General features: G+C 37.8%; 1 long non-coding RNA gene across 1 annotated transcript; it reads right to left on the minus strand.

Moving 5' to 3' along the window:
- Positions 1-2728: 2728 nt before the first annotated feature.
- Positions 2729-13176, minus strand: LOC130684245 (uncharacterized). The gene is made up of 3 exons (XR_008998434.1): positions 13017-13176; positions 9137-9281; positions 2729-3440 (listed from the first exon to the last, which is right to left on the minus strand). It is a non-coding gene; the product is annotated as an uncharacterized LOC130684245 (long non-coding RNA).
- Positions 13177-21030: the final 7854 nt, after the last annotated feature.

Genomic DNA, 21030 nt, shown 5'->3' on the forward strand with positions numbered 1-21030 from the left:
CATCTTATCCCATTCAGGCTCTGGCATCTTATGTGGTGTTACCTCCACAGTCCTTCCTGCTTAGGATTTTACACCTTTTGTCAGGCTGCCCCCCTTTAGTCTTGCTTGGACTCTAACACCATGGATCACCACCCCTGGGCCGGGACACCCATTCTCAGACGTTTTCTGTATGGATGCCCTTCCCAGTGCTCAGGCTCTGATACCCACACAAGGCTACCACCACACACAGAAAACCTTCCCTCTTCGCTAGGGCTCTGAATCCCCACACTGAAACTTCCTTCCCTCAAGGATGCCCTGCTCACTCTATGCGAGTTTTGACATTCTTTCTGAGCCATCAGTGGATCTACTCAACCTCTACGTATTAGAATTCCAAAGACCACAGTACGAGTAACACTGGATTAGACTATGATCTCTAATACTCACAGCTGTAAAATACTGTATATGTTTCCAGTTTTTCTCTCATCTCTAAGTATAATCACAAAAATGTTTATTCTCAACTTGTCTTCTATGACATGGTCTTTACAGTGTTTCTACCTGGGTCTTTTGTTATTAGCAAGAAGAATAAAATTGTCTAAATTCCATACTCAGAGATTAAAGAGAAAATGGTGACTTAATTCCAAATTTGACCTTACTGTTATCTCACAAATTCATTCTAGACCTTGTGTAGCTAAGAGAGGAGCCAAAATGCATATGAATGATTAATGGTCCTATTTCTTAACCCTGATGATCTCAACAAAGCAAAAATTTAAAGATATGGAGCTTACACCATTTAAAAAAATAGTGGATTGTATATATTCCATGCATAATTGTAAATAGCTTGTTTAACAGAAAGATGACCAAAGGTACACATTCTTATAGACCCCTTGGAACACCTGAAGTGTCTGCTAGACAATGTCCATCATCCCATTGAAAGGAAATACAGTAAGAAATTCTTCTGTTCATTTCCAAATCTTGTACATTTTTTTTTCTGTCTGTAGATATTTACAAATTCTTTTCCTCAGATATATTAATTTCCTTTTGTTGCAGTATCTTTATTTCCCATCAAAGACTGCTATACCTATACAACTTTATGTGGAGTCTATAAAGGAAAATAAGGAGTGGCTATTCTCATACAGAGAAGGAGGACTGCCTCGCCACTGTGTCACTCACCAGAGGACCCTCCTTACAGCAGGATCAACAGACTGAGAAACTGCAGCCAGACTTCCTGAGTTCCAGACCACTGCCAGCAACTAGGTCATTGGGGATTGGAAAGAGCAGCTCAGTGGACACTCCCTGGCAAGGAGTTAGCATTTTTACAGACAACAACATTTACACCAAAAATAAGGAATGGTTAGTACACTGGAATTCAGGTGGGTATATATATTTATGCTGGAAAGGTTTTAGAACAGGGGGTCTGAATCAGAGAGTAAATTAATAAGGATATTAAGATAAAGCCAACTTCTGTGATATTTAATCCCATCTGGCTCACACGACAGCATACCTAACTGAAGAACCTGAGGTCATGCTAGTGGATTCCAATCCCAGTGGAACGGGAGTTGTTATGAAAATCTGCCTAGATTTCACACCTACCTGTTAAAAGATGTTATCACCCTGCCAGCTCTCTGAAGGAGACTGGCTGTTCTGGGAGAAGGAGAGCAGGCTGACAGCCCTGAAATGCACCCTGGGTTTTTGCAGCTGGAAAAGACATTGATCGGAGTGGTAATTCAAGAAAATCCTGTCCCACATGGATTCTGATAAATACGCAAGCACTGAAAGATTAAGCTACCTTTGTCAGCAATCTTAGATACTATCATTTTTTTTTCTTTCCTTCTAAATTCTTTTATTAGCTACAATGCTAATGATGCTAATAATAATCTACTTATTCCAGCTTCTGGAATGATTCTTAATAATTTATGATCTCCATTTTCGTCTGAAATTCAGTACAATTCAACCTTAAAAAAAATGAAGTTACACATAGAAAATGAATTATGCACCAAATTGTAAATATTCCATTTCTTTTGCTGATCTGAAACTCCCCAAAGAAATATGAACACTTGATTTAAAATTCAGCTACAGTGACATTTCCTAGCTGGAAAGAATACTTGCACAAATTCACAAGTATTTGCAAAAATATAACTTTTTAGTGGATACTGGTACATTCTACTGTGTTTTTAAAAACTATCCTGTGCTTATATTCCCAAAAATGAATAAAATATTTCCTAGTGGAAGCTTGTTCTGTGAATAGACTTTTGCAGCATTTCAGCCAGAAGGGACTTTGCTTTGCTAGGGATAACTTCATGATGGTGAAGAGGTTTGTGACAGCAACTTCCTTCCTGGAAAGTAGCAAAAATCATATAAATGCTCACCATTACTCTCTGCCTTAACTGTTAGATATCTTGTCCAACTAATATATCACAACTGAAAACTATGAGCCCATTAAAGTAAAAAAAGAGTTGAGTACACTACCTCTTGTGTTTGCATGAGGATTTTCAAATGTAAAGGGTCACACTAAGCTCAGAGAAATGTCTTTTTTTTCCCAGGGACTTTTTAATTTATTTTTCTCTTTTGTTTTGTTTGCTTGTTTGTTTGTTTCTTTAAAACACTGGTCATCTATGACAGGATTAGCTTCCATTCTAGACCTGCTAATGTTAAGTGATTTACAATGAATCAAATTCACCAACTGTCCAGGTACTTTAGGCACGTGGGAGAATAATCAGAAAATGTAATTTAGCCAGCATTGTTTATTTTAATGATATTCAGAACACACCCCCTGATGAAGCACATTATTGCACCCTAAATATCTTAACACTACAGTGAATAGTTGATATAAACAATTTTATTTTTTGCATTTTAGTAATAACAAGTGTATCAGTAGTAATAGCTTCTATTGATACTAGTTTATTTAACATTAACTCAACACATACATGGTGATTATATATTTCATAGCTTTTTTCATGTCATTTAATTAATCACACACCTCTGATAAATGGCATGGCAGTGACAATTCACCTTATTTTTTTCTATGGATAAATTGAGGATTATAGAGTTTATAAATTAGAATTCTTGGTTCCTGCTTACTAACATGAATCATAATTAATTAGCAATCAAGAGGAAGTCTACAGACTCTTGATGTCAGAAACACCTTGGGCTTATTAAAAATACATAGTCAAAAGCTCTAACACACAGGTAGGTGCTATAGAATCAGAATATGCGGAATCAAGACCTGACAATTACATTTAACAAGCACTTCAAAGAACCTGCTTCTAGGAACTTCTTCCCTAAATGTCCTTGGGATTTACTTCTTGCTTGTTTGTATGTGCCATCAATATTAGCTGGTAAATCCATAAGCATTCTTTTAATCTGGAACAGTGGCAACAGCAGCAGACACTTGGTCAAACAGCCCAGATTAGAGGAAAAGATGATGATAAGCAGAGGGAAGCACTTCAGAGTAAGGCCCGTGTCTGAAAGAAATGGAAAGTAAGAAACAAAGTAAAGACTGAAACAGGAAGTCCACTATGTGGTGGTAGATCCTGATGCGCAAACACAGAGATCTCAGCCTTCCCTGAGCTCCATAAAACACTGTTACCTCTCCAAAGGATTTCAAATTGGGCAAAAGATAGTGGAATGAAAACGGGGAGATTTTATTTAATTTTATTTTGGTAACTGATTCCCGTAAGCAAATCTATCTCAAAATGTGAGTGATATGATTTGTTTTTATTATTCTCCCACCTCCCCTTCAAACCTTTCTTCTTTCCAGACCTGCATACTCTAACCTCACACACTTCACTATTTCTCTGACAGTCTTAAGAACCCAAGCAATAGACTCTCTAATGGAGGGGGAGTGACCCCCGTGGTCACCACTGAAGGATCACACAGCACTTGTCAGGTGGTGGTATCATTCCTTATTTCCCAAACCACCCAACACAGATGTTGCCTCCCAATCTGCTAGGAAGACACACCCAGATTCTTAGACTTGTGGCCAAACCAATCCTGCTTTTATTTCAACATACTTCAACTCAGATTGCTCCCAGATTCATTGTAGTTCGTCTATAAAGCCAGCCTGGGACAAGATTGGAAAAAATACTGAGATGAGTCCCTCAGGAGGTGCCAAGTCACTTTTCCATTACATTGCATCCACCCACAGTGAGGCAGCAAGTTGCAGGGAACCTAAAGAGCTAATCGATTCCGGCAGAGAAAAAACGTCAGTTACACCATTTTTTGTTTTTGCCATTGTCCATAAAAAAAAGTAACTAGTAATTGACCTTTTTCACTTTTTCTATAATTTTGTTGTCCTTAAAGAAATAATGTGGCTGAAAAGCAAAAAAGTGATCAAAATAAAATGGACATACAGGTTTCCATTCTCTCCTCCTACTAATATTTTACATAATATGTCTTTGCTAGGTAACACAAAGCATTTGTCACATGCTAAAATGACATAACACACACACACACACACACGCACACACACACTTTCCAATAAAATGCTAGCACTATTATAATTGACAAAGTAACCAAATACCATATCACAGTATTGCTAAAAGCAATAAAGCTCTTGCTTTTCCCATGAGATATATCTTAACAACAATTCACCCTCCCTCTCTCTCTGTCTCTCCTTCTCTTTCTCCTTCCTCTTGCCACCCCCTTTTTGGTCTTCTGGCTTATCAATATATCAAAAAGCAAATGTGGTGACTCCTCCATATATCTGCTTTTCAGATTTCATTCACCTCTGACCTGTAATGTCCCAATTTAGCTCAAGTACTTTTATTTATGCTATGCCTAAGACCTATACATTTTGATCAAAGAAAAGACACTCACTGTTCAGTGCCTTCAGAGAGCATTTTGCAGGTACCATCCGTTCAGAAAAAGCAGTCACCCAGTACATGAGATTGTGACAAGGTATAATGTAATGGTAGTTATGCGAACCTCCAATAAACCAGTGCTACTTCACAGATTACTTGGAGAGAAAGTCTCTTAGCGTGCTTGAAGAAGTATGAAATGAATTTCATTTCCTTCTCATTTGCCTTGCTTCTGAAAGGTTTCATGCAAGATATGTGACCAACTATTATAGTACTAATCCATCCATGACAGAGCTCAATTTTCTCTGAGAATTTACTTCTGAATGGGCTTCCGAAATACTTGAAAGCTCAAAATTAAAGTACACTGAACAGAACAGCCACTGAGCTGTGGACAACTGTCAGTCAAGAAAACCAGTTGAAACAAAATGTAAATTAGATTTTATTTTATTTTATTTTATTTTTAAAGTGATCTATAACGATGAGGTGGTAAAGTTTTATAGCCCATTTCCAAACAAGAACAATAAGGAGGGAAGTGGCAAGAACTGTTGTTGTGAGTTTTTCTCATTACTGCAAATGAAAATGGGAGCTTGTGTTATGGAAACTCTAGAAGTGATGTGCAAACACTGTGGCTTGTTGCATGCACTCTTTGTTCTGGTGGGTGAGAAAGTGGAATGAGGGGGACTGTCTGCCAGTCACTTGAGATAATGTCTATAAAACAACTGACACGGCGTGTGGCGCTCCAGGACTCAGTGAGGAATTGTGGTCAGGATAACATCACAGATGTTACCGATGCCAAAGACAGTTTAGATCTATTGAAGAGCAGCATGGATGGGGGGGAGGAGTGGATGAAGAGTGATGCTTCCAGAAAGTCACCAATTCATAATGTAAGCAACAAATACAGCATCACATAGCTGCTCAGTGTGGAATGTATTTTTTTTTTTGCTGAAATATGAGTGATTCAGTGAATAGATCTATGTAAACAATAAACTCATGTTATTCTAGTTGAATTAGATACTTACAGAGTATTTTTATTTCTTTTTGAGAGGCAAGGCTACAATATTTTAAGGGGACAATGACAACTAGGGGGCCATCAGGCATCTGAGTACCTCATAATGACTTTACATGATCTGTAACTCCCAGCCTTATAAGAAGAAATGACTTAAGGGAGAGTTGCTTTATTAAAATATAAATAGGATATACATGGGCGTTATGATGCCAAACAGGGGAAGAAAATAAGGGCAAAGGTAAAGTATCAGAGAAGAAGCTACCAGCAGATTTCATTCTGTCACTGCCCCAGACTTTCTGGTTTTGTTCTTTTCTTTGTGTTCTGTTGTCATTTTTCTCAATTTTTTCTTTCTTGTTTTTGTTTTGTTTTGTTTAATAAATAGAGGAATTTAGTTTCCTAAGCCCAGAAATCAACTTTGTGATTTTAATCCAATCCAATCAACCAGATAAAGAATAGAAAGTGATTATGTGGGGTTTCATAACGGGGTTTCATAAATCTCCAACAAGCAGCTCTATCTTCCAAGGTTTGTATAATAGATGAACATTTACAGTAGGGTGATGCATTTCAGAACCCTCTTTTTCCTTCTCTTTTGCATGCCAGAGAAGCATATGTTCTAGTATCTTTCCATGATGACATTTCAGGACACTTGATTAAAAATGCCAGTTCATTCTGAGGCCTGGACTAATGGAAAATTGGTGGATTGTCTTTTTTTTTAAAGGCCAAATTTAGCAGGTTTAAATCATCTTTCCAACTTTAATTACTGAAAATAGGCTTGGGCTTAATATTATATTTGAGTGCAATAATTAAAAGAAATTTATTTAAAGCTGTTTTAATAACCTAAAAGCTTAGAAAGGTCATTGCAGTAAAATAATCATTTAGGCATTTATATAAGCATAGATGTGAAATATAACCTGGGATGGAAGGCCTTATTTCCAGAGTTAAAATTTAAAATATGATGTGTTTCTTCAGCAAAATGAAACAAGAGTGAGTAAGAGAGGAATAGAAGGGGACAGGATGAAGGACAGTGCTTCCAGAAAGTTCTCAGACTGTAAAGGGAACCTCAAATTCAGTGTCACATAGTTGTTGGGAAGGAATATAGTCTGAAGCTGAACAGAGAAAGAGTTATTGAAAAGATATGTGGAGACAGGAGTCATTATTGTCCAGTCAGACCCCTTTTAGAGAATCTTTTTTTTTTTCTTCAATTTTTGATAGAAACTTTTAAGTTTTGATTATGACAGGCAACAGTATGGCAAAAGCACAATCACGAACTTGTATGAAACATGGTCAAAAGACTAAGGCAATTTGAGATAGAGGACAGAAGACGGAGAGAAGGCAGAGGGATTCAACAGTACAGTCACATAGAAGACTCTTATTTCCTTCTACTTAACATGGATTTTGAAATAATTTGAGGTATCAGTAAAAAGGGAATGTCTGTATTCTTCGGTCTGTATTCTAAGGTGATAACTTCTGTCTATATTCTGAAAAAAAACAACAAAAAACAGTTGATGTTGCCATGAGGCAGTGGATGGTAGAGAAACTAAGAGCATGGGCTCCAAGTCTGGACCATCTAGGTTTAGTCCCCAGCTTGACCTCTAAGTTCTCTACAACTGGATATATTAATATATCTCTTTGGGCTAAACTTTCTGTAAAAATATAAAAATAGGAATGTAGTGGTTCCTGCCTTGAAGTGTTGTCTTGAGCATTACATGGGCCAGTACTTGTAAAGGGCATAACGATGCTTGGCCTCTGCAGCGCATGCAGCAGATGTGAGACACTATCTTGCTGTCCATGTGAAAAGACCATCTAGCAGCAAGAGCTGGTTGCAAAAGGAAAGGGCAAAAAAAAAAAAAAAACCCTGAATGCCCATCTGTCATGATGACTATAGCAGGGTAATTGGTTTATGGTTCCTTCCAACTCTAATCATTTCATTTAATATTCCCATGGACTAAAGAAGAATTCCTGGAAGTGCTTCAAAATAGCTGTATTGCAGGAATAGCCCAGTCCAGCAAGACCAGGTTCTAGAGTAAAAGTTAACATAAAACCTTCCGGAGTTTGTCTCTTCCCCTCCCATTTTTATTGTGCACCTAAGAACCCCAGAACCATAGGACTACTATGAGGGTTGGACTGAGTTTGTCCCTTGGCCTATGGAGAAGTCGCTGAACCCCTATCATCTGAATTCTGTTTGTTCACAACCTGCACTACAAACTTCCCCAAATAAAATATCTGTACATTTCCTTGTTTCCACCCATTGACAGAAAGAACCAAGAGGATGTGGATGTCATAAAGGAAGGTAGATCCAGATGATAGAGGGATCTTGGGCCACGAGTCACAGCAAGGAAAACCATCCACCAAACACCTGAGTGGAACTCAAAGAAGTAAGAAATTAGCTTGTATTGTTAAACCCCTGGAGCCTGGGGTTTAACACAGTTTTTGTATTGTCTATCCTAATACAGCAGGGAAATAGATATTATTCCTATTTTGGTCATGGAGGAGGAAACTGAGACTTAGAAGACCCCAGGCTTCCTTACTCCATTTCCATTTTCTTCTTGCTGTAATAGATGTCTTCAAACACTGCACCCAAAGAGTAACAATAGATAATAAATTAGGCTCACAATATGCAAAGCATGCTCTTATTGGTGTGCATGTGTCACATCCTTTGTATCTTCAAGTGCCTGTAGAAAGTGAGCATTGTAATTGCTCTCATTTAACTAATAAGGAAATAGAACTATGAAGACACAAAATAATTTCCCCAAGGCCATCACTTAGGTAGGTGGTAGTGTAAGGGTTAGAACTCAAATAACGTGACTCAAACTGAATATATACTCAGCATACACCACAGCCTCCAGACAATAGGAGATTCTGCTTCATTAAGGAGCTTGTGCATTTTGGAGAGCTGATCAACATGGAAAAAGATCATAAGTGAGAATTATATACGCCCTGTGCTATGTGCCTCCTGCTTATGATTTTGCTTGATTTTCAGTGTTTCCATGTAGTAATTGAAATCATGCAGGGCTTTTGCAAGAGATTTGTCCATTTGCAGTAAATAGAGGGCTGTTCTGCACATGAATGCAGAAGTCTGAATGGCTGACATAAAATTCATTGAACTACCTGCTCCTGGTTTGGGGTTATGGCAAAAAGAGCTGAATTACCATCTTGTTAGCTCCATTAGAGGTACATCCCTCAGCAGCAGTGACTGATAGCTACTTCTTGCTTATTCCTTTTCCAAGGTAATTAAAGAGGAACGGACAGGCTCTCATCATATCTAGTCAAAAGACTAATACAAGCATTACAAGTATTCAAAACCAAAATGAAACAAGAGAAAACTAACAGCTATATTTTGCTTGGTTCCTCTTACCTGTGTTCTCCTCTGCAACTTCACTGTAGCTAATGTACTGTGACATTATTTTGTGTCTCCAACATGGTTTCTTCGTCTTCCATTTCCTTTCTTCTCCCTCCTCTTCCTTCTCCTTCTATTATCATAATCACACTTTGCTCTTGATCTAACAGCATTGTAATGGGTGCAAATATAATGAGAAATCAGAATTTCTGTCTTCTAGAATAAGTACTATCACCATCTGAATTATTGAGAAAGTCCCTTAAATTACCTTAGCCTCAGTTTCCTCAATAATTAAAACAATGATGTTTAAATTAGTCCTATTTATTCTCCATATATATCATCATAATAACATTCAAAGATATTGAATTTACATACATTTTAGTTTTAGTGAAAACATAATATCAGCTGTTCCTATTTTCATCTCAAGCTAATTACTGTACCAGAAGACACCTTCATCCTTTCCTATGCTTTGGGCATGCTCTGTGGCCCATTTGGAATGGTCATCTCATATATATAACTGCCAATTCTTATAATTCAACTATTCTCTTTATTCTCTTTCTTTTTTTTTCTTTATCATTAGACCTTGACAGATCAAAGGACACAACCATCTTATTTCTGAATTCACCACACATATTTGTACTATTCATTTGGCAGTGTTTGACACATGTAATACTCTATTTTGAATTGCTACAAAAACTTTAAATGTATTTAAAATTTTGCAGATATCAAATTCTATTTAAATTTTGTTGATATAAACTGCTTCAAAGCAAAGGTGTTTTTCTATATCCACAGTAATATCTTGCACAGGGCTTTAAACATAATAGCTGTCCAAAAAACCCAATTATTAACATTGGCCCAATTACCCAATGTTGACAGTTCTGTACCCCAGCAAATGCTGTAGTTGGCTGATGTTTATGGCCTTTGTATGAAGTCTTTGGTGTTCTTCTGTAAGAAAGATTTTGTTCCTAACTAGTAATAATCCCACAGATGCTTTTTTGTGATTTTCATGTTTACATGGAACTTCCTGGAACTTCTTAGTATTTCCAGAGGTTTTCAGTTATTTTACACTCTTTGATGGAGATGAGTGAGGGTGAAGAGATGAGGCATACAAAAATTTTCTGGCAATGAGATTTACCATCAATTGGTTAGTGCCCACCTAATTATGATTTAGCCATGTCTTACCTTCTCATTCATTCCCTGTGATTTTGGCAGGGTAGAACAACAAAGAATTCTGTACTGTCAACCATAAGAAGTAAAAGTGGAATGTGAATATTTTTCATCTGCCAAGTAAGTATTTTTATTCCATGGGCATAGTGTTTTTTGTGTTTAAAATGACAGATCCTGTCACAAAGGGTCTTGATATTATATTGAAAAGATATCTGTATTACAGCAGAGGTTAAAAAACTCATTTATTTATAAGACTCTCAGGTCCTGGAGAGGTCTTCTGCCTCTTTCTCCCTGCAGACAGTTAATATCATTGAAAATAAAAAGCTGTTATATTATATGACAAGGCTCAGTGGTAATAAAAACAAACACAGGCTGGCTGGTGCCAGAAATGTGCTCCAATGCTGGTAAACTGCTGGCTCTAATTGGAAAAAAGTAGGTGCTGTTTTTTGTTGTGTTTTGCTTATTTCCTTTTTTTTTTTTTCCTTCTAGCTGTTTTTGCATTTCTGCATGCAGAACCTGTTTCATTAAAAGCTACACAAAATAAAGTAGGCTTTATTTCATGGGGTTTTTAGGTTAAGACAAAATAAAGCCACCCAAGGAGGAGATGAAAGATGAAGACTGACCATGGATCTGGCTAGAGGTACAGCAAGGCTCACTTAAAGCTACAGAGAGTTTGCAACTTTAACAAGGCAAGGGGCAACCAACCAAAAGAGCTGGCTGAAAGGAAAAGGGCCATTAATTCACTGGCCTGCAGTTAGCATGGACTTTTATTGACTTCATCCCTGAAGCTTTGAAGTTTAGCTGAAAGACTGAGGGCAGTTGGAGACTGCTATGCTCCGTACTGAACGCATGGCCAGTGGGATACAGGAGCATTTTCACCTCACGTCAGACACCCACTAAGCTTCCCCCACCACATTCCACCCATCTCCCATCTGAGAATCAGCGCACCAAAGAAGGCCAATGGCAGCAAGTACTGCTAAAGTAAAGACCATGGAGTGAACAAGCCTCAGGAGTCACGTGTGACTACAACCAACTGCCACAGACTAGTGGGCTATTTTAAGAACCACCTGGAAACACATTAGCAAACCTGTCTAGAAGATAACGTATGCGAAGCTAAAGTATAATTCAGTGAGAAACTAGTCTCATCTTTCTACTCAAATATACAAACTGGACAGAGAAAATAATATGACTGAGGCCTTTCACCCAGTAAAAATTTCGTTTAACTTTTCTTCTCTAAGCCAGGTTTCATAAAAGGTGAGGAAGAAACAGCTGGAAGGGTGGTGATAATTTCATTTTTAAATTTGTCCTCTCTGCTCTAGGCATTCTTCAGCTCAAAGCAATGCCTTCAGCTTCCTTCATTCTGCTTGTTTGTATGTGAAGGAAAATCAAATTAAAACTAGGGCTGTATCAGTCAAGGCCATGGTACACCTTGCATCAGTTCATTCAGCAAGGATTTACCTAGTAGTGCTATGGAGATGGCATTGGATAAAGTATTATGGGGAATCCATAGTCCCAACCCAAAGCACCTACAACCAAGGAAGGAAGATAGACATGCAGACAAGGGTCTGACAAGCTGTGCCAGTGACAGGGATGCAAAGCATAACATAATTTTGAAAGAGTCAGTTCCTAGATTAACTTTACTTAAAATACAATTATGTTTTTTTCATCTTGATTATCTGAAAGAAATACATCATGTATCTATTATACTTGAAAAGCAGACCTAGTTTATAAATATGCTAGTGAAAGTGCAAACATTTTCTTTTTTCTAGTTTGAAGGAGAAACTGTGATTTAAATAAATTTAGTTCATTTTTTGAAAAGTTGAGACTGGAGGACAATGCTTATTATTTCGATCAGATTCCAACATTCTACAATATATTTGTAAACTATGGTGATACCACCTTAAGATGCAGTGGCAGCTCTCTGTTCTCTGCCATGTGAGACCGTAATGAGAAATTGGCATTCTCATCATTCTGCAATCAGAAATAGGGTCCTCACCAGAATCTGACCATGCTGACGCCCTGATTTTTGACTTAGCTGTGAGAAATAAATGTCCTTTATTTATAAGCTGAGCAAAAACAAAAACAATGCAATAATAAAAATTTGTCCCAGAAAAAGTGTAAAGTGTATTTTCAGAGATCTAGAACAATGGGTCATGCAAGATTAGACCTGTACTATACCATTTACAGTTCTCTAGGTCATTACGGAAGAGGGAGATCGAATTGTGGTTTAGACAGTGATAAAGCCTTCTCTAAAAGTTTTCCTTCACTAGTCTTCTTGGCCATAGGAGAGATTAATTGAGCTCATATGTATATGTTTATGTATCATTTAGACCCTAAATTCCTGGCAGAAACTGGTTATAAGCAACACGTGGCATGAAGTTGTGGAACAAGCCTTCTCTGCTTACTCTCTCAATCGGACTACTAAAGTTACAATCTTAACAACAGTAGTTCTCTTCCATAATAGTTGATACTATTGCAGATGTTATTTTTGACATACTTGGGTGTGGCTAGATATTGACATGTAATTCTCAACATGTGGTTGAGATCAAAATTTCTGATTGGGATATTATTGGCAAGAATTCTAGTTTCTCTAGTTTCCTATTCAGCTCACATGGATTCCTTCCTTGAGTAACCTTCCCTAATGTGTGTGATATGATATGAAGCAGATATTTTCATACATTTAAAATTCTGTCTTTCCTATTTGCAACTTTTTCTATATGTGAGAACTTACCTGCTTAATCTATAGAGCAGTGGCTGAGATTTCTTATTTGTATCTCTGTGGGTCTTCTTTTGGGAATGAGTCCAAAACAGGTGCTTGAGATGCCTTCAGGAGACAGTAATCAGGCTCTTGCAGAGAAGGTGGTTCAAATATGGTACGTATATGGCATGAGGATATCAGGATGTGGCTTTATGCAGAATGGGTTCGACTTCCAATGCACTACAACAAGTTTTTAAGGAGTGCCTGTGACGTAGAAGGCATTGTGTTAGGTACTGTGCCAGGGACAAGGCACAAACATGAAGAAAACATGATTCTTACCTAGCAGGTTTTTCCATTCAATTGAGAAAGAGATGTTCCCTAGAACAATCACAAAATGCCCTTAAATTCAAAGGAGGCTGTGATTAGTATTCAAGCACAGTAAATTGTTATGGCTGTAGGCAGAGGGCGATAAAAATTCCAAAGGGCATAATTTTATCAACACAGTCAAAAACTATTACATAAACCCACTTTCTACAAAGTGAAAGCCATGCTGTCTGGTTAAAAGGAGGGGGAGAAATGCAGGCAACAACTGGGGTGATTAGTCTAAATGGTGACAGAAATCTGTATGTTTTAAAATATCCAGATAGTCTAAAGTCTCAATTTTTATTCCACTATTTGGTGATCCATTATTTGGTGATCCATAAACAATGTAATTCAAGACTGACTTGGCCATAGAAATATTCTGTGTGTTTAGATTAATCACTTCATCAAATTTGTTTCCTGGGGATACGTACTTCTGTTTTTAAAAGTCCGTATCTATTTACTACATTGTGTCAAACAACCTAATAGAATGGCATTCACTGCTTTCCAGAAGGCGCTGCCCATTCCAGGTTTAGATATTCTTTCAGACTAAATTTACATATATAGAAATGTCTTTAACATTTAAAATAGGCAAAAGGTGAGCCAGAGTTCAATCAAACTAATGGTGAGGGATCAGTTTGACTCAGAATGCAGATGCTGGATAACAGAGCTGGCAATTTTAGGGTGTGTGTGTATGTCTTTTTTTTTTTCTTTTCTTTAAGTTTCTTTACAGACCTAATGAGATAAATTGCTATCTGACCCATTGCTTGGGGATAAACATTAAATGCTTTATCTGTGCAACCCAATCACCTCCAGCCAGAGTGGAGAACTGGCCTAAATAATGAAGGTGTGTGTCATTCATCTCTTTGTCTGGCTCCTGGTAACCTTGACAGGAATGAGTGGAGACACGCTGATTTGTATACACTCAATAATTCAAGGTGTTTGCTTATCTTTCCTTGTCAGATGCTGCTCATCCCAAGTCTGTGTTACCATCTAATTAGCCATTTTTTTTTACTCTGCTTTTTCATGAAGCTTTCTTTTCCTTTTCATGAATTTAATTTGCAAGCAGCCTCACTTTTATTCAATGCCACACTTATTTCATTAGTTCACATGTTTATTAGTTTTTTATTCACATCCTTAAGGTACCCCCTCATATTTGATTTAGCCTCAATGTAATAATCCATTTGATTTTGCTTTTTAAAATATATATGAAGTATTTGTACTAAAAATAGTATTCTTTAACTCTCTTACTGAAATCAGATCATATGTATTTTTGCTTCTCAATTTTTTTCTCAGGCATATATCCACCAGTTTTTCTGGATTTTTAATGTTCTTTATAGAACACTGTGCTTTTTCTATTTGGGGTCCCATACTAGTTCTTATAAGTATAAATAATAGGGCTGCTTATCAATATTTCTGTTCCACCTGCTTCTGAGGAATAGGGAGTCTGTGTCCCAGCCTATGCAGGAAGGTAGTACCTTAACTTTGTTAGTAATGCCAGTTCACAAGCCCAGTTGGGTTTCACATGGACCAGCCTTTTCTTCCCTCTTTTTACGGTGTTTCACTCCGTCTCTACTGAGTCTCCCCTCCCCTGCTCTTATTCCCTTACTCTCTTTGTAAACTGCCCAGTTCTGTACAAATCAAGGTTGGGTTCAGTTCACACTGGACTCTTCTCTCTATTGTGACAGTCTATTACTGACAAAAATGTGTCCTCACCATTTTAACTGGTATCTGGCTTTGTTTATTTTTGACAGGGTCTAAGCAGGAAATATGCATGCAGATGGCATTCTAAGGATGGAAATTTATGATATCAAGGGTGAATTGTTTTTCTAATACTCAATAGTAATACCAAATGCATTGCCCAGCTTTCCAGTGAGAGTGCCCCCGACCCTGCACCCTGCCTGCTACCTTCTCAGACATTTGTACCGACAGCGCAGGAAGAGATACAACACCTCCTTTGTTTGGGATTTTTCCTCTTGAGATCTAAAACTCCTCTAGAATCTAGTCATCTTTTTGACAACAACTAACAACATTTAAAGCACAGAAAACAATTACCTACAATCTATCATAGTAAAAACTTTCTGGGTCTTAGATGACTTTGAGAATTTCTTATTGTTCTTCAAAACTATAGAAAATGATTCTAGAAATGTGCTTTTATTCCCATGTTGTATAATATAATGAAAATTTCAGTTCCATGTACAATAGTTTGAAGCAGTTAATTCAGACTAGGTGAGTTTATATATTAACTTATCTCATCCTTTTCACCTACATTTTTTTAAGAATGGCATTGGTCCCTTCTCATTTTCCTGCTCAGATCTATATGTTTCTCATTTCTTTAAGGACAAAAATGCTTTCTAAGGAAATTCATTCATTTACTCTTTCAGAAACTGCCTCACTATGGTCTCTGAAAAATGCTGGAAATGGTGGTTGGGGGCTATGAGGTACTTGAGTTCCTTTTCTTTCTTAGGTAATCTGTTCAAAGGGTCACCATAATTTAATCCTATGGTCCAGCTGAGTGGAAACAATTGACTCCTCATGGTCTGTACCATTTATCGCTTTTAATACTCTCCACTCCAACATACATACCTCCTATGCACATGCTCAAACTCACATGTTATTAAGAAAATAAGCCATGTTTGGCCTCTGCAGAAACTATCTTTAGTCAGAGTGATGTGTTTGCCTGTCCAGCATCCAAAACCTCAAAGTTCACTCGAAGACCTGACTTTATTTTACAAGATGCTTTTGATCAGCTGGACACATGCTCACCATTTGATTCGAACCAATGACCCAAGTCTCAAGTGCTCCATCTATTAGACCAGCGTAATCATCCGGTTTAGCTGCACGTTGTCCATTTTAATTAAGGGTGTGATACACCGTTAGAGAAAGTTTATGAGCCAGAAGCTGAACTTATCTGTGCATGTACCAATCCCACAAATGGAGCTTTAGCACCTCCAAAAGAGTAAGAATAATAATAATAATAATGAGAGTTGTGTTGTCTTGAATACCAACTTCCTGTTAAGTGCCCTTTCTCTGTTTGAATTTCTTGCTAATTCAATGCCATTAAAACAGATTCTCTTAAAGACTCTGTTCTGTCAAACACAGAAAAGAGAGATATATAGAGTGTGGGATTTAATTATCACTGCTCTATATCTCCAAATGTGAGTTTTCTGAGTAATAATTGCCCAAGTTTGTCTTCAAAAGGCATTTTAATAGTGCTAATACTAGTAAATATTGCTCATTTTGATACTGATGTGCCGTTTTAATGGTTCCCACGGTTTCCAGAAGTCATTTCTTATCGTTTTACTGTAGAAAGAATCTTACTTTAATTATGTCATAATTGTTTGGAAGCCATAGAATCTTAATTAATGCCAATGGCTTCAAGGCACAAACCAAATGTAGAGTTTATATTCGTGTTTGTTTCTTTATCTTTTCCTGCCTGAAAAGAGGCCCCGCATGAGCTTTTTCAAACTACAGACATTCATAGATGTTTTTAAAAGATTCTGGTGATGTCATTCCTTTATTTTTTCAAGTCAGATTTTCTCAGCTTCACCTCAGATTTTAAAGGTTAATAAGGAATCAACATTCTGTTTTCACAGGGAAATCTTTATCTCGAGGATGCAGTTGTTCATCCTTTATGGTAAGAGCAGGAACCTCTGACTGCTCCTTAGGTGGAATGGGATGAACTCCAAATAGCTTCTCTTGGAATTCCTTGATGCTACAAAATAACAGTATTTTGAAAAATCACCTCCAGTTCACATTCCACCCCCTTATTCTATTGATACTTCCTCACACATGCATTTGCTCACTTTCCTCCCTCTACCCAGAACCCTACTGTGTCCCATTTCAAATCCCAGAACCTCTCCTTGCATATTACACCAAAGCACAGAAGAATGTACTCCACTCACCTGGCTTCAGGAGTCACATGTTGACTTCATTTACATCCATGGCTCTTTTATCTCTTAAAATCACTCTACAGAAAAGACCATGTCTTAAAAGCTTTTGGATTTCCCATGGCATTTTTTATAAGACCTTGCTTGAAGCAGATATTCCTTAAATATTGGCTTAGTGATTGTTTGTTAACTTTCTCCCTAGGACCTAGCAAGATTTCAAAGTTAATCTAGAAAACATATTTCTGCTTCGTACCAAGGAAATCAACATAGAAATTCATTCTCCTAGAACAGAAAGTTGGAAGTGTTTTGAAGATCACACTTTCCTACATTTAATAGAAAGAGAAAACCTGTGCCCAGAAAATAAAATGATGCTACGCAGGGTCCCACAACTAGTTAGTAGCAGAGCAGCAACTAGATCACAGGTTTCATGATTCTAAGTGATAATGTTTTCCTTGTAACTTTCACAAGTATTACATCACATTTCTGTTTAGCTATTCCAAGTATGTCTGATTGCTGTAGTCAAATCTCCATTACACATGCTAGCTGGTAAGCAACAAAGAGCTGTACGGAAACCATTGCCACTCTTACATCTCATTTTCTCTTTTCTCTCAATCTCCTCCACAAACTGAAATTCAAATAACAAAAATCCATTTATCTGAATTGATTTGCAAAAGACTTTAGATTTTGACTGAAGTGGGGAGGGAGTTTGTGAATGGGCCCCTGAAAAATAAGGGGAGGGAGCAGAAAAGGAGCAGGGAAAAGGGAAAATAGTGAGGGGAGCTCTTAAACTTGGTTCAGCTCCATGACCCGATGCCTCAGTACAGCCAGGCATCCTGAAGTCACAACAGAACCAGCAATGCTGTGAATGCTATAGAGGTCCAGAAGAGAAATGCTGGTGACTTGTGGCAGGGAGAGACAATCTCCTCATTCTCTTGGAAAATAACACAGGTGAGGAATGTAATTTAGTGACTTTGGAAGAGAGGCAGGAGAAAGCCCTATCATTCTGGCACTGTCAAGGTTGGCCATGCTAGTCATGGCAGGAGTAAGGCTCCCTTAAGTCTTCCTCAGACATGCAACGTAATTTGGGTGAGATAGAACCAGAAAGGCAGAAACAGCACGGAGTCTGGCCACACAGTGCAGCAGCAGACTGATCAGACCAATGAAGTACCCTATGGACTGCAGATGTAACTCAGGAGACATTTTCAGGGGGTTTAATTGGGGAAATTTCTGATACAAGACATCTATTCTGATGACCTTCTCTTATGCACAGGGTTGAAGACACTTAAAAACTTTGCATTCTACTCCATCATTGGCATCCAGAAGAGTCCTGGAATCTGTGCTGGACACTCCACAATCAAAGCTGCAGAAGTGCTCGGAATTTTCTCTTTAGTTCTTCCAATGACCTTTGTTGCTACTATGGCAAAATTAGTCATTACCTTTATATGCCTCCAGAGAACACGTCAACCTGAGCATTCTGTGGGTGGACAGCAGTGTTGGAATACAGGAGGTTTGTGAAGTTCTTAAGAATTCTTTTACCTTCATGTCCCAGGCCTCAACCGCCGTATCTGTGATCTTGGAACAAACATTGCCTCAAGATGAATTAAAGATTTTGCAGATAGAAAGCCTATAATCATAATTGCTATCATCGATATACGTTACTGACTATGATCACTGTTGGTACATAAGATGGCATTTAGAACAAGGTGTTATCTGAATCAACTTTGGGGAGCAGGTATATGAGAATTATTATGAACACATTTCTGGACTGTTATCTTTTCTCATGTTTACCATCCATTATCTGCCTTTGTTCTGGTTCATGCTAGTCTTTTTATAATCCTTTTTTAAAAATACAAAATCAATACAACTTTAATTACAAAAAGCCTGTGGTGCCTCTTGAAAAACACGACAAACAAAAAAGGACATTTTGAAAAGGGGCTAGGGATCTAAGCGCGTGACCTCAGGCGATCCTATTTCTAAGGGGTGATGTTGTTGATCTGTTGGTCCCATTATAATGATTTACACATCCATATCTGGCACCTTTTGTTCTCCAGCAGGCTTTGTGTGTGGCAAATGGAGAATTGCATACCAACCAGGGGTTTGACATTTACAATGCTTTGTAGCATAAGATAGAGTCACATCTGGGCAAACATTGTCCCTGGTGGTTAGCGGCTCATATCATCTGTGCATAGTCTGGCTGCCAAAATGATGAGCACTCATTAGAAATGTCCCATTTACTCTCAGAGCCAAATAAAAAGCACAAACTAATCTAGAATGAACATTTGCAGGGTGTGTATGTGTGTGTTCAATTTGTGTTGGCTTCTTCCAGAGCATAAGGCTGCTTGTTTTTCCTTTGAATATTATTTATATCATTGGTCTGCATCAATGTGAGTGTAACAATGTAGAAATCCTAGTCCTTCATCATGTTCCTCAGTCTGAGCTGAGGGACATTATACAAAATAGTCAGATGAAACTCTTTTGCTGATATGCAATGTGTAGATGTCGCACATTAAATTAGAAAATCTGTCCACTGCTTGACACAGCCTCAGGATTGTGAGAACCATTGGAGAGATTTTCTTTTTTCCTGAAAATGAGAAATAACTAGGTTTTCCCTGAGCAACTGTATTTTTGGGGTTTTCTCTCACTGTTATTTGCTTGCCTGTGTTACATCTACTGTAAATTAAGCACCTGATTATGAATCCATCTTTGAATTGGCTGTTAGAAAGATAAAACATACAAAAACCCATATAAAGTGTTGTGGAGAACTTCACAGCACACACTTGTATCTATCAATCTCATCCTTGAAATTCATCTTGTTTTCTACCTTGATTTTATGTCTTAATTTTTCACTTCCTTATGCATTTATCTGGCTGAATTGTGAGTTCTTTTAGTCACTTAAAATCCTTTCAGGAACAACTTAGATATAAATACCTGAAACAAATAAAGTAAAACAAAACATAACTGATCTTTGACCTCAAAGAGCTCATAAATTACTTTTGGAGACTGTATAAACTTAGGGAAAGATAAAAATATAAGGTCTATACATTGTAGACATTTAAAGCAATAGTACCTGATGGGATGGGAGATTATTCTGGGTTGCTGGGCTTAGGGCAAATGAATAGGATGGGATTCAAATACTGGATCTCTAGTCAGTTATGTGATACTAAGCAGGACATGAACATGCAAGATGATACTACATGCAACATAACTGAGTAAGGGAGTGTGCCCCTAGCTAGGCAGACAGGGTAACTGAGGTCTTAGATATTCAAAATTTCTTGAGTCATTCTCATGGCTTTCATTCAGACCTTCCTTGACCTTATTTTTAGACACAATTTCAATGCACTGTTTTTGTTTTTTCAGTCACAGCAGATTAGGAGCGGTAGGAATGCCTACAACATGAAGTGACAGCCTGATGAGAGTGGTGGAGGGGAAGCAGAGAGCAGAGACAGGACTCCTGAGTTTAGCAGCTCAGGGCTAACCCCGTGGGCAGACACACCTCTCGGCTCGGCTGCCCTGAAGCAACGTTCTGCCCGTGCCACTCTCTGATTTGTAAGAAGTGGGTTTACAGGCTTTAAATCAACTTTGGATAAGACAGGTCATATATCCTGTATTGAAGAACATAGATAAAATAATTACAAAATGGCTCTAGGCAAATAACCAAAATCCCCCAATCCAATTCAACCTGTTTTTCTGTGACTGTGTTCAACAATCACCTTATAACAACACCATCTTCAATGCCATCACTGTTCGTATAAAAATGTTTCTAATACCACTTCTCTACAACTGCATCTTCAATCTTT

The sequence above is a fragment of the Manis pentadactyla genome, chromosome 6 (assembly GCF_030020395.1).
Source record: "Manis pentadactyla isolate mManPen7 chromosome 6, mManPen7.hap1, whole genome shotgun sequence".
NCBI classification, from domain to species: Eukaryota; Metazoa; Chordata; class Mammalia; order Pholidota; family Manidae; genus Manis; species Manis pentadactyla.